This window comes from Scomber japonicus, chromosome 1 (assembly GCF_027409825.1).
Source record: "Scomber japonicus isolate fScoJap1 chromosome 1, fScoJap1.pri, whole genome shotgun sequence".
NCBI classification, from domain to species: domain Eukaryota; kingdom Metazoa; phylum Chordata; class Actinopteri; order Scombriformes; family Scombridae; genus Scomber; species Scomber japonicus.
Genome location: NC_070578.1, coordinates 17,927,740 through 17,942,537, shown reverse-complemented (window position 1 = coordinate 17,942,537; position 14,798 = coordinate 17,927,740).

Below are 14,798 nucleotides of genomic sequence, written 5' to 3'. Positions count from 1 at the left end.
TGAGGGCATTGTGTGAAAATTGTGAAGGATTTTCCAAAGCGGCCAAAAATGGAAAAAAATGACAGGGCCGGTAGTGTCGAAAAAGTCAAAAATGGGAAGGGTGGGGGATTGTCCCAAAACTTGCTACAAGGGGCCAGAGGGGCGGCCTGAATGAAAAATTTGTAAAATCAAGCACCGTGAGGGCATTGTGTGAAAATTGTGAAGGATTTTCCAAAGCGGCCAAAAATTGAAAAAAACGACAGGGCCGGTAGTGTCGAAAAAGTCAAAAATGGGAAGGGTGGGGGATTGTCCCAAAACTTGCTACAAGGGGCCAGAGGGGCGGCCTGAATGAAAAATTTGTAAAATCAAGCACCGTGAGGGCATTGTGTGAAAATTGTGAAGGATTTTCCAAAGCGGCCAAAAATTGAAAAAAACGACAGGGCCGGTAGTGTCGAAAAAGTAAAAAATGGGAAGGGTGGGGGATTGTCCCAAAACTTGCTACAAGGGGCCAGAGGGGCGGCCTGAATGAAAAATTTGTAAAATCAAGCACCGTGAGGGCATTGTGTGAAAATTGTCAAGGATTTTCCAAAGCGGCCAAAAATTGAAAAAAACGACAGGGCCGGTAGTGTCGAAAAAGTCAAAAATGGGAAGGGTGGGGGATTGTCCCAAAACTTGCTACAAGGGGCCAGAGGGGCGGCCTGAATGAAAAATTTGTAAAATCAAGCACCGTGAGGGCATTGTGTGAAAATTATGAAGGATTTTCCAAAGCGGCCAAAAATTGAAAAAAACGACAGGGCCGGTAGTGTCGAAAAAGTCAAAAATGGGAAGGGTGGGGGATTGTCCCAAAACTTGCTACAAGGGGCCAGAGGGGCGGCCTGAATGAAAAATTTGTAAAATCAAGCACCGTGAGGGCATTGTGTGAAAATTGTCAAGGATTTTCCAAAGCGGCCAAAAATTGAAAAAAACGACAGGGCCGGTAGTGTCGAAAAAGTCAAAAATGGGAAGGGTGGGGGATTGTCCCAAAACTTGCTACAAGGGGCCAGAGGGGCGGCCTGAATGAAAAATTTGTAAAATCAAGCACCGTGAGGGCATTGTGTGAAAATTATGAAGGATTTTCCAAAGCGGCCAAAAATTGAAAAAAACGACAGGGCCGGTAGTGTCGAAAAAGTCAAAAATGGGAAGGGTGGGGGATTGTCCCAAAACTTGCTACAAGGGGCCAGAGGGGCGGCCTGAATGAAAAATTTGTAAAATCAAGCACCGTGAGGGCATTGTGTGAAAATTATGAAGGATTTTCCAAAGCGGCCAAAAATTGAAAAAAAACGAATGTGCCGGTAGTGTCGAAAAAGTCAAAAATGGGAAGGGTGGGGGATTGTCCCAAAACTTGCTACAAGGGGCCAGAGGGGCGGCCTGAATGAAAAATGTGTAAAATCAAGCACCGTGAGGGCATTGTGTGAAAATTGTGAAGGATTTTCCAAAGCGGCCAAAAATTGAAAAAAACGACAGGGCCGGTAGTGTCGAAAAAGTCAAAAATGGGAAGGGTGGGGGATTGTCCCAAAACTTGCTACAAGGGGCCAGAGGGGCGGCCTGAATGGAAAATTTGTAAAATCAAGCACCGTGAGGGCATTGTGTGAAAATTGTGAAGGATTTTCCAAAGCGGCCAAAAATTGAAAAAAACGACAGGGCCGGTAGTGTCGAAAAAGTCAAAAATGGGAAGGGTGGGGGATTGTCCCAAAACTTGCTACAAGGGGCCAGAGGGGCGGCCTGAATGAAAAATTTGTAAAATCAAGCACCGTGAGGGCATTGTGTGAAAATTATGAAGGATTTTCCAAAGCGGCCAAAAATTGAAAAAAACGACAGGGCCGGTAGTGTCGAAAAAGTCAAAAATGGGAAGGGTGGGGGATTGTCCCAAAACTTGCTACAAGGGGCCAGAGGGGCGGCCTGAATGAAAAATTTGTAAAATCAAGCACCGTGAGGGCATTGTGTGAAAATTATGAAGGATTTTCCAAAGCGGGCAAAAATTGAAAAAAACGACAGGGCCGGTAGTGTCGAAAAAGTCAAAAATGGGAAGGGTGGGGGATTGTCCCAAAACTTGCTACAAGGGGCCAGAGGGGCGGCCTGAATGAAAAATGTGTAAAATCAAGCACCGTGAGGGCATTGTGTGAAAATTGTCAAGGATTTTCCAAAGCGGCCAAAAATTGAAAAAAACGACAGGGCCGGTAGTGTCGAAAAAGTCAAAAATGGGAAGGGTGGGGGATTGTCCCAAAACTTGCTACAAGGGGCCAGAGGGGCGGCCTGAATGAAAAATGTGTAAAATCAAGCACCGTGAGGGCATTGTGTGAAAATTGTCAAGGATTTTCCAAAGCGGCCAAAAATTGAAAAAAACGACAGGGCCGGTAGTGTCGAAAAAGTCAAAAATGGGAAGGGTGGGGGATTGTCCCAAAACTTGCTACAAGGGGCCAGAGGGGCGGCCTGAATGAAAAATTTGTAAAATCAAGCACCGTGAGGGCATTGTGTGAAAATTATGAAGGATTTTCCAAAGCGGCCAAAAATTGAAAAAAACGACAGGGCCGGTAGTGTCGAAAAAGTCAAAAATGGGAAGGGTGGGGGATTGTCCCAAAACTTGCTACAAGGGGCCAGAGGGGCGGCCTGAATGAAAAATTTGTAAAATCAAGCACCGTGAGGGCATTGTGTGAAAATTGTGAAGGATTTTCCAAAGCGGCCAAAAATTGAAAAAAACGACAGGGCCGGTAGTGTCGAAAAAGTCAAAAATGGGAAGGGTGGGGGATTGTCCCAAAACTTGCTACAAGGGGCCAGAGGGGCGGCCTGAATGAAAAATTTGTAAAATCAAGCACCGTGAGGGCATTGTGTGAAAATTATGAAGGATTTTCCAAAGCGGGCAAAAATTGAAAAAAACGACAGGGCCGGTAGTGTCGAAAAAGTCAAAAATGGGAAGGGTAGGCGATTGTCCCAAAACTTGCTACAAGGGGCCAGAGGGGCGGCCTGAATGAAAAATTTGTAAAATCAAGCACCGTGAGGGCATTGTGTGAAAATTATGAAGGATTTTCCAAAGCGGGCAAAAATTGAAAAAAACGACAGGGCCGGTAGTGTCGAAAAAGTCAAAAATGGGAAGGGTGGGGGATTGTCCCAAAACTTGCTACAAGGGGCCAGAGGGGCGGCCTGAATGAAAAATGTGTAAAATCAAGCACCGTGAGGGCATTGTGTGAAAATTGTCAAGGATTTTCCAAAGCGGCCAAAAATTGAAAAAAACGACAGGGCCGGTAGTGTCGAAAAAGTCAAAAATGGGAAGGGTGGGGGATTGTCCCAAAACTTGCTACAAGGGGCCAGAGGGGCGGCCTGAATGAAAAATGTGTAAAATCAAGCACCGTGAGGGCATTGTGTGAAAATTGTCAAGGATTTTCCAAAGCGGCCAAAAATTGAAAAAAACGACAGGGCCGGTAGTGTCGAAAAAGTCAAAAATGGGAAGGGTGGGGGATTGTCCCAAAACTTGCTACAAGGGGCCAGAGGGGCGGCCTGAATGAAAAATTTGTAAAATCAAGCACCGTGAGGGCATTGTGTGAAAATTGTGAAGGATTTTCCAAAGCGGCCAAAAATGGAAAAAAACGACAGGGCCGGTAGTGTCGAAAAAGTCAAAAATGGGAAGGGTGGGGGATTGTCCCAAAACTTGCTACAAGGGGCCAGAGGGGCGGCCTGAATGAAAAATGTGTAAAATCAAGCACCGTGAGGGCATTGTGTGAAAATTGTGAAGGATTTTCCAAAGCGGGCAAAAATTGAAAAAAACGACAGGGCCGGTAGTGTCGAAAAAGTCAAAAATGGGAAGGGTGGGGGATTGTCCCAAAACTTGCTACAAGGGGCCAGAGGGGCGGCCTGAATGAAAAATGTGTAATATCAAGCACCGTGAAGACATTGTGTGAAAATTGTGAAGGATTTTCCATAGGGGGCAAAAATTGAAAAAAATGACAGGGCCGGTAGTGTCGAAAAAGTCAAAAATGGGAAGGGTGGGGGATTGTCCCAAAACTTGCTACAAGGGGCCAGAGGGGCGGCCTGAATGAAAAATTTGTAAAATCAAGCACCGTGAGGGCATTGTGTGAAAATTGTGAAGGATTTTCCAAAGCGGCCAAAAATTGAAAAAAACGACAGGGCCGGTAGTGTCGAAAAAGTCAAAAATGGGAAGGGTGGGGGATTGTCCCAAAACTTGCTACAAGGGGCCAGAGGGGCGGCCTGAATGAAAAATTTGTAAAATCAAGCACCGTGAGGGCATTGTGTGAAAATTATGAAGGATTTTCCAAAGCGGCCAAAAATTGAAAAAAACGACAGGGCCGGTAGTGTCGAAAAAGTCAAAAATGGGAAGGGTAGGGGATTGTCCCAAAACTTGCTACAAGGGGCCAGAGGGGCGGCCTGAATGAAAAATGTGTAAAATCAAGCACCGTGAGGGCATTGTGTGAAAATTGTCAAGGATTTTCCAAAGCGGCCAAAAATTGAAAAAAACGACAGGGCCGGTAGTGTCGAAAAAGTCAAAAATGGGAAGGGTGGGGGATTGTCCCAAAACTTGCTACAAGGGGCCAGAGGGGCGGCCTGAATGAAAAATGTGTAAAATCAAGCACCGTGAGGGCATTGTTTGAAAATTGTCAAGGATTTTCCAAAGCGGGCAAAAATTGAAAAAAACGACAGGGCCGGTAGTGTCGAAAAAGTCAAAAATGGGAAGGGTGGGGGATTGTCCCAAAACTTGCTACAAGGGGCCAGAGGGGCGGCCTGAATGAAAAATTTGTAAAATCAAGCACCGTGAGGGCATTGTGTGAAAATTATGAAGGATTTTCCAAAGCGGCCAAAAATTGAAAAAAACGACAGGGCCGGTAGTGTCGAAAAAGTCAAAAATGGGAAGGGTGGGGGATTGTCCCAAAACTTGCTACAAGGGGCCAGAGGGGCGGCCTGAATGAAAAATGTGTAAAATCAAGCACCGTGTGGGCATTGTGTGAAAATTGTCAAGGATTTTCCAAAGCGGGCAAAAATTGAAAAAAACGACAGGGCCGGTAGTGTCGAAAAAGTCAAAAATGGGAAGGGTGGGGGATTGTCCCAAAACTTGCTACAAGGGGCCAGAGGGGCGGCCTGAATGAAAAATGTGTAAAATCAAGCACCGTGAGGGCATTGTGTGAAAATTGTGAAGGATTTTCCAAAGCGGGCAAAAATTGAAAAAAACGACAGGGCCGGTAGTGTCGAAAAAGTCAAAAATGGGAAGGGTGGGGGATTGTCCCAAAACTTGCTACAAGGGGCCAGAGGGGCGGCCTGAATGAAAAATTTGTAAAATCAAGCACCGTGAGGGCATTGTGTGAAAATTATGAAGGATTTTCCAAAGCGGGCAAAAATTGAAAAAAACGACAGGGCCGGTAGTGTCGAAAAAGTCAAAAATGGGAAGGGTGGGGGATTGTCCCAAAACTTGCTACAAGGGGCCAGAGGGGCGGCCTGAATGAAAAATGTGTAAAATCAAGCACCGTGAGGGCATTGTGTGAAAATTGTCAAGGATTTTCCAAAGCGGCCAAAAATTGAAAAAAACGACAGGGCCGGTAGTGTCGAAAAAGTCAAAAATGGGAAGGGTGGGGGATTGTCCCAAAACTTGCTACAAGGGGCCAGAGGGGCGGCCTGAATGAAAAATGTGTAAAATCAAGCACCGTGAGGGCATTGTTTGAAAATTGTCAAGGATTTTCCAAAGCGGCCAAAAATTGAAAAAAACGACAGGGCCGGTAGTGTCGAAAAAGTCAAAAATGGGAAGGGTGGGGGATTGTCCCAAAACTTGCTACAAGGGGCCAGAGGGGCGGCCTGAATGAAAAATGTGTAAAATCAAGCACCGTGTGGGCATTGTGTGAAAATTGTCAAGGATTTTCCAAAGCGGCCAAAAATTGAAAAAAACGACAGGGCCGGTAGTGTCGAAAAAGTCAAAAATGGGAAGGGTGGGGGATTGTCCCAAAACTTGCTACAAGGGGCCAGAGGGGCGGCCTGAATGAAAAATGTGTAAAATCAAGCACCGTGAGGGCATTGTGTGAAAATTGTCAAGGGTTTCCAAAGCGGCCAAAAATTGAAAAAAACGACAGGGCCGGTAGTGTCGAAAAAGTCAAAAATGGGAAGGGTGGGGGATTGTCCCAAAACTTGCTACAAGGGGCCAGAGGGGCGGCCTGAATGAAAAATGTGTAAAATCAAGCACCGTGAGGGCATTGTGTGAAAATTGTCAAGGATTTTCCAAAGCGGCCAAAAATTGAAAAAAACGACAGGGCCGGTAGTGTCGAAAAAGTCAAAAATGGGAAGGGTGGGGGATTGTCCCAAAACTTGCTACAAGGGGCCAGAGGGGCGGCCTGAATGAAAAATTTGTAAAATCAAGCACCGTGAGGGCATTGTGTGAAAATTATGAAGGATTTTCCAAAGCGGCCAAAAATTGAAAAAAACGACAGGGCCGGTAGTGTCGAAAAAGTCAAAAATGGGAAGGGTGGGGGATTGTCCCAAAACTTGCTACAAGGGGCCAGAGGGGCGGCCTGAATGAAAAATTTGTAAAATCAAGCACCGTGAGGGCATTGTGTGAAAATTGTCAAGGATTTTCCAAAGCGGCCAAAAATTGAAAAAAACGACAGGGCCGGTAGTGTCGAAAAAGTCAAAAATGGGAAGGGTGGGGGATTGTCCCAAAACTTGCTACAAGGGGCCAGAGGGGCGGCCTGAATGAAAAATGTGTAAAATCAAGCACCGTGAGGGCATTGTGTGAAAATTATGAAGGATTTTCCAAAGCGGCCAAAAATTGAAAAAAACGACAGGGCCGGTAGTGTCGAAAAAGTCAAAAATGGGAAGGGTGGGGGATTGTCCCAAAACTTGCTACAAGGGGCCAGAGGGGCGGCCTGAATGAAAAATGTGTAAAATCAAGCACCGTGTGGGCATTGTGTGAAAATTGTCAAGGATTTTCCAAAGCGGCCAAAAATTGAAAAAAACGACAGGGCCGGTAGTGTCGAAAAAGTCAAAAATGGGAAGGGTGGGGGATTGTCCCAAAACTTGCTACAAGGGGCCAGAGGGGCGGCCTGAATGAAAAATTTGTAAAATCAAGCACCGTGAGGGCATTGTGTGAAAATTATGAAGGATTTTCCAAAGCGGCCAAAAATTGAAAAAAACGACAGGGCCGGTAGTGTCGAAAAAGTCAAAAATGGGAAGGGTGGGGGATTGTCCCAAAACTTGCTACAAGGGGCCAGAGGGGCGGCCTGAATGAAAAATTTGTAAAATCAAGCACCGTGAGGGCATTGTGTGAAAATTGTCAAGGATTTTCCAAAGCGGCCAAAAATTGAAAAAAACGACAGGGCCGGTAGTGTCGAAAAAGTCAAAAATGGGAAGGGGGGGGGATTGTCCCAAAACTTGCTACAAGGGGCCAGAGGGGCGGCCTGAATGGAAAATTTGTAAAATCAAGCACCGTGAGGGCATTGTGTGAAAATTGTGAAGGATTTTCCAAAGCGGCCAAAAATTGAAAAAAACGACAGGGCCGGTAGTGTCGAAAAAGTAAAAAATGGGAAGGGTGGGGGATTGTCCCAAAACTTGCTACAAGGGGCCAGAGGGGCGGCCTGAATGAAAAATTTGTAAAATCAAGCACCGTGAGGGCATTGTGTGAAAATTATGAAGGATTTTCCAAAGCGGCCAAAAATTGAAAAAAACGACAGGGCCGGTAGTGTCGAAAAAGTCAAAAATGGGAAGGGTGGGGGATTGTCCCAAAACTTGCTACAAGGGGCCAGAGGGGCGGCCTGAATGAAAAATTTGTAAAATCAAGCACCGTGAGGGCATTGTGTGAAAATTATGAAGGATTTTCCAAAGCGGGCAAAAATTGAAAAAAACGACAGGGCCGGTAGTGTCGAAAAAGTCAAAAATGGGAAGGGTGGGGGATTGTCCCAAAACTTGCTACAAGGGGCCAGAGGGGCGGCCTGAATGAAAAATGTGTAAAATCAAGCACCGTGAGGGCATTGTGTGAAAATTGTCAAGGATTTTCCAAAGCGGCCAAAAATTGAAAAAAACGACAGGGCCGGTAGTGTCGAAAAAGTCAAAAATGGGAAGGGTGGGGGATTGTCCCAAAACTTGCTACAAGGGGCCAGAGGGGCGGCCTGAATGAAAAATGTGTAAAATCAAGCACCGTGAGGGCATTGTGTGAAAATTGTCAAGGATTTTCCAAAGCGGCCAAAAATTGAAAAAAACGACAGGGCCGGTAGTGTCGAAAAAGTCAAAAATGGGAAGGGTGGGGGATTGTCCCAAAACTTGCTACAAGGGGCCAGAGGGGCGGCCTGAATGAAAAATTTGTAAAATCAAGCACCGTGAGGGCATTGTGTGAAAATTATGAAGGATTTTCCAAAGCGGCCAAAAATTGAAAAAAAACGAATGTGCCTCACGGTGTCGAAAAAGTCAAAAATGGGAAGGGTGGGGGATTGTCCCAAAACTTGCTACAAGGGGCCAGACGGGCGGCCTGAATGAAAAATTTGTAAAATCAAGCACCGTGAGGGCATTGTGTGAAAATTATGAAGGATTTTCCAAAGCGGCCAAAAATTGAAAAAAACGACAGGGCCGGTAGTGTCGAAAAAGTCAAAAATGGGAAGGGTGGGGGATTGTCCCAAAACTTGCTACAAGGGGCCAGAGGGGCGGCCTGAATGAAAAATGTGTAAAATCAAGCACCGTGAGGGCATTGTGTGAAAATTGTCAAGGATTTTCCAAAGCGGCCAAAAATTGAAAAAAACGACAGGGCCGGTAGTGTCGAAAAAGTCAAAAATGGGAAGGGTGGGGGATTGTCCCAAAACTTGCTACAAGGGGCCAGAGGGGCGGCCTGAATGAAAAATTTGTAAAATCAAGCACCGTGAGGGCTAGGGTTAGGGTTAGGGTTAGGGTTAGAAGGGGGAGGGGCGGCCTGAATGAAAAATGTGTAAAATCAAGCACCGTGAGGGCATTGTGTGAAAATTGTCAAGGATTTTCCAAAGCGGCCAAAAATTGAAAAAAACGACAGGGCCGGTAGTGTCGAAAAAGTCAAAAATGGGAAGGGTGGGGGATTGTCCCAAAACTTGCTACAAGGGGCCAGAGGGGCGGCCTGAATGAAAAATTTGTAAAATCAAGCACCGTGAGGGCATTGTGTGAAAATTATGAAGGATTTTCCAAAGCGGCCAAAAATGGAAAAAAAACGAATGTGCCGGTAGTGTCGAAAAAGTCAAAAATGCGAAGGGTGGGGGATTGTCCCAAAACTTGCTACAAGGGGCCAGAGGGGCGGCCTGAATGAAAAATGTGTAAAATCAAGCACCGTGAGGGCATTGTGTGAAAATTGTGAAGGATTTTCCAAAGCGGCCAAAAATTGAAAAAAACGACAGGGCCGGTAGTGTCGAAAAAGTCAAAAATGGGAAGGGTGGGGGATTGTCCCAAAACTTGCTACAAGGGGCCAGAGGGGCGGCCTGAATGAAAAATGTGTAAAATCAAGCACCGTGAGGGCATTGTGTGAAAATTGTCAAGGATTTTCCAAAGCGGCCAAAAATTGAAAAAAACGACAGGGCCGGTAGTGTCGAAAAAGTCAAAAATGGGAAGGGTGGGGGATTGTCCCAAAACTTGCTACAAGGGGCCAGAGGGGCGGCCTGAATGAAAAATTTGTAAAATCAAGCACCGTGAGGGCATTGTGTGAAAATTATGAAGGATTTTCCAAAGCGGCCAAAAATTGAAAAAAAACGAATGTGCCGGTAGTGTCGAAAAAGTCAAAAATGCGAAGGGTGGGGGATTGTCCCAAAACTTGCTACAAGGGGCCAGAGGGGCGGCCTGAATGAAAAATTTGTAAAATCAAGCACCGTGAGGGCATTGTGTGAAAATTGTGAAGGATTTTCCAAAGCGGCCAAAAATTGAAAAAAACGACAGGGCCGGTAGTGTCGAAAAAGTCAAAAATGGGAAGGGTGGGGGATTGTCCCAAAACTTGCTACAAGGGGCCAGAGGGGCGGCCTGAATGAAAAATTTGTAAAATCAAGCACCGTGAGGGCATTGTGTGAAAATTATGAAGGATTTTCCAAAGCGGGCAAAAATTGAAAAAAACGACAGGGCCGGTAGTGTCGAAAAAGTCAAAAATGGGAAGGGTGGGGGATTGTCCAAGGGGCCAGAGGGGCGGCCTGAATGAAAAATTTGTAAAATCAAGCACCGTGAGGGCATTGTGTGAAAATTGTGAAGGATTTTCCAAAGCGGCCAAAAATTGAAAAAAACGACAGGGCCGGTAGTGTCGAAAAAGTCAAAAATGGGAAGGGTGGGGGATTGTCCCAAAACTTGCTACAAGGGGCCAGAGGGGCGGCCTGAATGAAAAATTTGTAAAATCAAGCACCGTGAGGGCATTGTGTGAAAATTGTGAAGGATTTTCCAAAGCGGCCAAAAATGGAAAAAAATGACAGGGCCGGTAGTGTCGAAAAAGTCAAAAATGGGAAGGGTGGGGGATTGTCCCAAAACTTGCTACAAGGGGCCAGAGGGGCGGCCTGAATGAAAAATGTGTAAAATCAAGCACCGTGAGGGCATTGTGTGAAAATTGTGAAGGATTTTCCAAAGCGGGCAAAAATTGAAAAAAACGACAGGGCCGGTAGTGTCGAAAAAGTCAAAAATGGGAAGGGTGGGGGATTGTCCCAAAACTTGCTACAAGGGGCCAGAGGGGCGGCCTGAATGAAAAATGTGTAATATCAAGCACCGTGAAGACATTGTGTGAAAATTGTGAAGGATTTTCCATAGGGGGCAAAAATTGAAAAAAATGACAGGGCCGGTAGTGTCGAAAAAGTCAAAAATAGGAAGGGTGGGGGATTGTCCCAAAACTTGCTACAAGGGGCCAGAGGGGCGGCCTGAATGAAAAATGTGTAAAATCAAGCACCGTGAAGGCATTGTGTGAAAATTGTCAAGGATTTTCCAAAGCGGGCAAAAATTGAAAAAAATGACAGGGCCGGTAGTGTTGAAAAAGTCAAAAATGGGAAGGGTGGGGGATTGTCCCAAAACTTGCTACAAGGGGCCAGAGGGGCGGCCTGAATGAAAAATGTGTAATATCAAGCACCGTGAAGACATTGTGTGAAAATTGTGAAGGATTTTCCATAGGGGGCAAAAATTGAAAAAAATGACAGGGCCGGTAGTGTCGAAAAAGTCAAAAATAGGAAGGGTGGGGGATTGTCCCAAAACTTGCTACAAGGGGCCAGAGGGGCGGCCTGAATGAAAAATGTGTAAAATCAAGCACCGTGAAGGCATTGTGTGAAAATTGTCAAGGATTTTCCAAAGCGGGCAAAAATTGAAAAAAATGACAGGGCCGGTACTGTTGAAAAAGTCAAAAATGGGAAGGGTGGGGGATTGTCCCAAAACTTGCTACAAGGGGCCAGAGGGGCGGCCTGAATGAAAAATGTGTAATATCAAGCACCGTGAAGACATTGTGTGAAAATTGTGAAGGATTTTCCAAAGCGGCCAAAAATTGAAAAAAAACGAATGTGCCGGTAGTGTCGAAAAAGTCAAAAATGCGAAGGGTGGGGGATTGTCCCAAAACTTGCTACAAGGGGCCAGAGGGGCGGCCTGAATGAAAAATTTGTAAAATCAAGCACCGTGAGGGCATTGTGTGAAAATTGTGAAGGATTTTCCAAAGCGGCCAAAAATTGAAAAAAACGACAGGGCCGGTAGTGTCGAAAAAGTCAAAAATGGGAAGGGTGGGGGATTGTCCCAAAACTTGCTACAAGGGGCCAGAGGGGCGGCCTGAATGAAAAATTTGTAAAATCAAGCACCGTGAGGGCATTGTGTGAAAATTGTGAAGGATTTTCCAAAGCGGGCAAAAATTGAAAAAAACGACAGGGCCGGTAGTGTCGAAAAAGTCAAAAATGGGAAGGGTGGGGGATTGTCCCAAAACTTGCTACAAGGGGCCAGAGGGGCGGCCTGAATGAAAAATGTGTAATATCAAGCACCGTGAAGACATTGTGTGAAAATTGTGAAGGATTTTCCATAGGGGGCAAAAATTGAAAAAAATGACAGGGCCGGTAGTGTCGAAAAAGTCAAAAATAGGAAGGGTGGGGGATTGTCCCAAAACTTGCTACAAGGGGCCAGAGGGGCGGCCTGAATGAAAAATGTGTAAAATCAAGCACCGTGAAGGCATTGTGTGAAAATTGTCAAGGATTTTCCAAAGCGGGCAAAAATTGAAAAAAATGACAGGGCCGGTAGTGTTGAAAAAGTCAAAAATGGGAAGGGTGGGGGATTGTCCCAAAACTTGCTACAAGGGGCCAGAGGGGCGGCCTGAATGAAAAATGTGTAATATCAAGCACCGTGAAGACATTGTGTGAAAATTGTGAAGGATTTTCCATAGGGGGCAAAAATTGAAAAAAATGACAGGGCCGGTAGTGTCGAAAAAGTCAAAAATAGGAAGGGTGGGGGATTGTCCCAAAACTTGCTACAAGGGGCCAGAGGGGCGGCCTGAATGAAAAATGTGTAAAATCAAGCACCGTGAAGGCATTGTGTGAAAATTGTCAAGGATTTTCCAAAGCGGGCAAAAATTGAAAAAAATGACAGGGCCGGTACTGTTGAAAAAGTCAAAAATGGGAAGGGTGGGGGATTGTCCCAAAACTTGCTACAAGGGGCCAGAGGGGCGGCCTGAATGAAAAATGTGTAATATCAAGCACCGTGAAGACATTGTGTGAAAATTGTGAAGGATTTTCCAAAGCGGCCAAAAATTGAAAAAAAACGAATGTGCCGGTAGTGTCGAAAAAGTCAAAAATGCGAAGGGTGGGGGATTGTCCCAAAACTTGCTACAAGGGGCCAGAGGGGCGGCCTGAATGAAAAATTTGTAAAATCAAGCACCGTGAGGGCATTGTGTGAAAATTGTGAAGGATTTTCCAAAGCGGCCAAAAATTGAAAAAAACGACAGGGCCGGTAGTGTCGAAAAAGTCAAAAATGGGAAGGGTGGGGGATTGTCCCAAAACTTGCTACAAGGGGCCAGAGGGGCGGCCTGAATGAAAAATTTGTAAAATCAAGCACCGTGAGGGCATTGTGTGAAAATTGTGAAGGATTTTCTAAAGCGGCCAAAAATTGAAAAAAACGACAGGGCCGGTAGTGTCGAAAAAGTCAAAAATGGGAAGGGTGGGGGATTGTCCCAAAACTTGCTACAAGGGGCCAGAGGGGCGGCCTGAATGAAAAATTTGTAAAATCAAGCACCGTGAGGGCATTGTGTGAAAATTATGAAGGATTTTCCAAAGCGGGCAAAAATTGAAAAAAACGACAGGGCCGGTAGTGTCGAAAAAGTCAAAAATGGGAAGGGTGGGGGATTGTCCAAGGGGCCAGAGGGGCGGCCTGAATGAAAAATTTGTAAAATCAAGCACCATGAGGGCATTGTGTGAAAATTGTGAAGGATTTTCCAAAGCGGCCAAAAATTGAAAAAAACGACAGGGCCGGTAGTGTCGAAAAAGTCAAAAATGGGAAGGGTGGGGGATTGTCCCAAAACTTGCTACAAGGGGCCAGAGGGGCGGCCTGAATGAAAAATTTGTAAAATCAAGCACCGTGAGGGCATTGTGTGAAAATTGTGAAGGATTTTCCAAAGCGGCCAAAAATGGAAAAAAATGACAGGGCCGGTAGTGTCGAAAAAGTCAAAAATGGGAAGGGTGGGGGATTGTCCCAAAACTTGCTACAAGGGGCCAGAGGGGCGGCCTGAATGAAAAATGTGTAAAATCAAGCACCGTGAGGGCATTGTGTGAAAATTGTGAAGGATTTTCCAAAGCGGGCAAAAATTGAAAAAAACGACAGGACCGGTAGTGTCGAAAAAGTCAAAAATGGGAAGGGTGGGGGATTGTCCCAAAACTTGCTACAAGGGGCCAGAGGGGCGGCCTGAATGAAAAATGTGTAATATCAAGCACCGTGAAGACATTGTGTGAAAATTGTGAAGGATTTTCCATAGGGGGCAAAAATTGAAAAAAATGACAGGGCCGGTAGTGTCGAAAAAGTCAAAAATAGGAAGGGTGGGGGATTGTCCCAAAACTTGCTACAAGGGGCCAGAGGGGCGGCCTGAATGAAAAATTTGTAAAATCAAGCACCGTGAAGGCATTGTGTGAAAATTATGAAGGATTTTCCAAAGCGGGCAAAAATTGAAAAAAACGACAGGGCCGGTAGTGTCGAAAAAGTCAAAAATGGGAAGGGTGGGGGATTGTCCAAGGGGCCAGAGGGGCGGCCTGAATGAAAAATTTGTAAAATCAAGCACCGTGAGGGCATTGTGTGAAAATTGTGAAGGATTTTCCAAAGCGGCCAAAAATTGAAAAAAACGACAGGGCCGGTAGTGTCGAAAAAGTCAAAAATGGGAAGGGTGGGGGATTGTCCCAAAACTTGCTACAAGGGGCCAGAGGGGCGGCCTGAATGAAAAATTTGTAAAATCAAGCACCGTGAGGGCATTGTGTGAAAATTGTGAAGGATTTTCCAAAGCGGCCAAAAATGGAAAAAAATGACAGGGCCGGTAGTGTCGAAAAAGTCAAAAATGGGAAGGGTGGGGGATTGTCCCAAAACTTGCTACAAGGGGCCAGAGGGGCGGCCTGAATGAAAAATGTGTAAAATCAAGCACCGTGAGGGCATTGTGTGAAAATTGTCAAGGATTTTCCAAAGCGGCCAAAAATTGAAAAAAACGACAGGGCCGGTAGTGTCGAAAAAGTCAAAAATGGGAAGGGTGGGGGATTGTCCCAAAACTTGCTACAAGGGGCCAGAGGGGCGGCCTGAATGAAAAATGTGTAATATCAAGCACCGTGAAGACATTGTGTGAAAATTGTGAAGGATTTTCCATAGGGGGCAAAAATTGAAAAAAA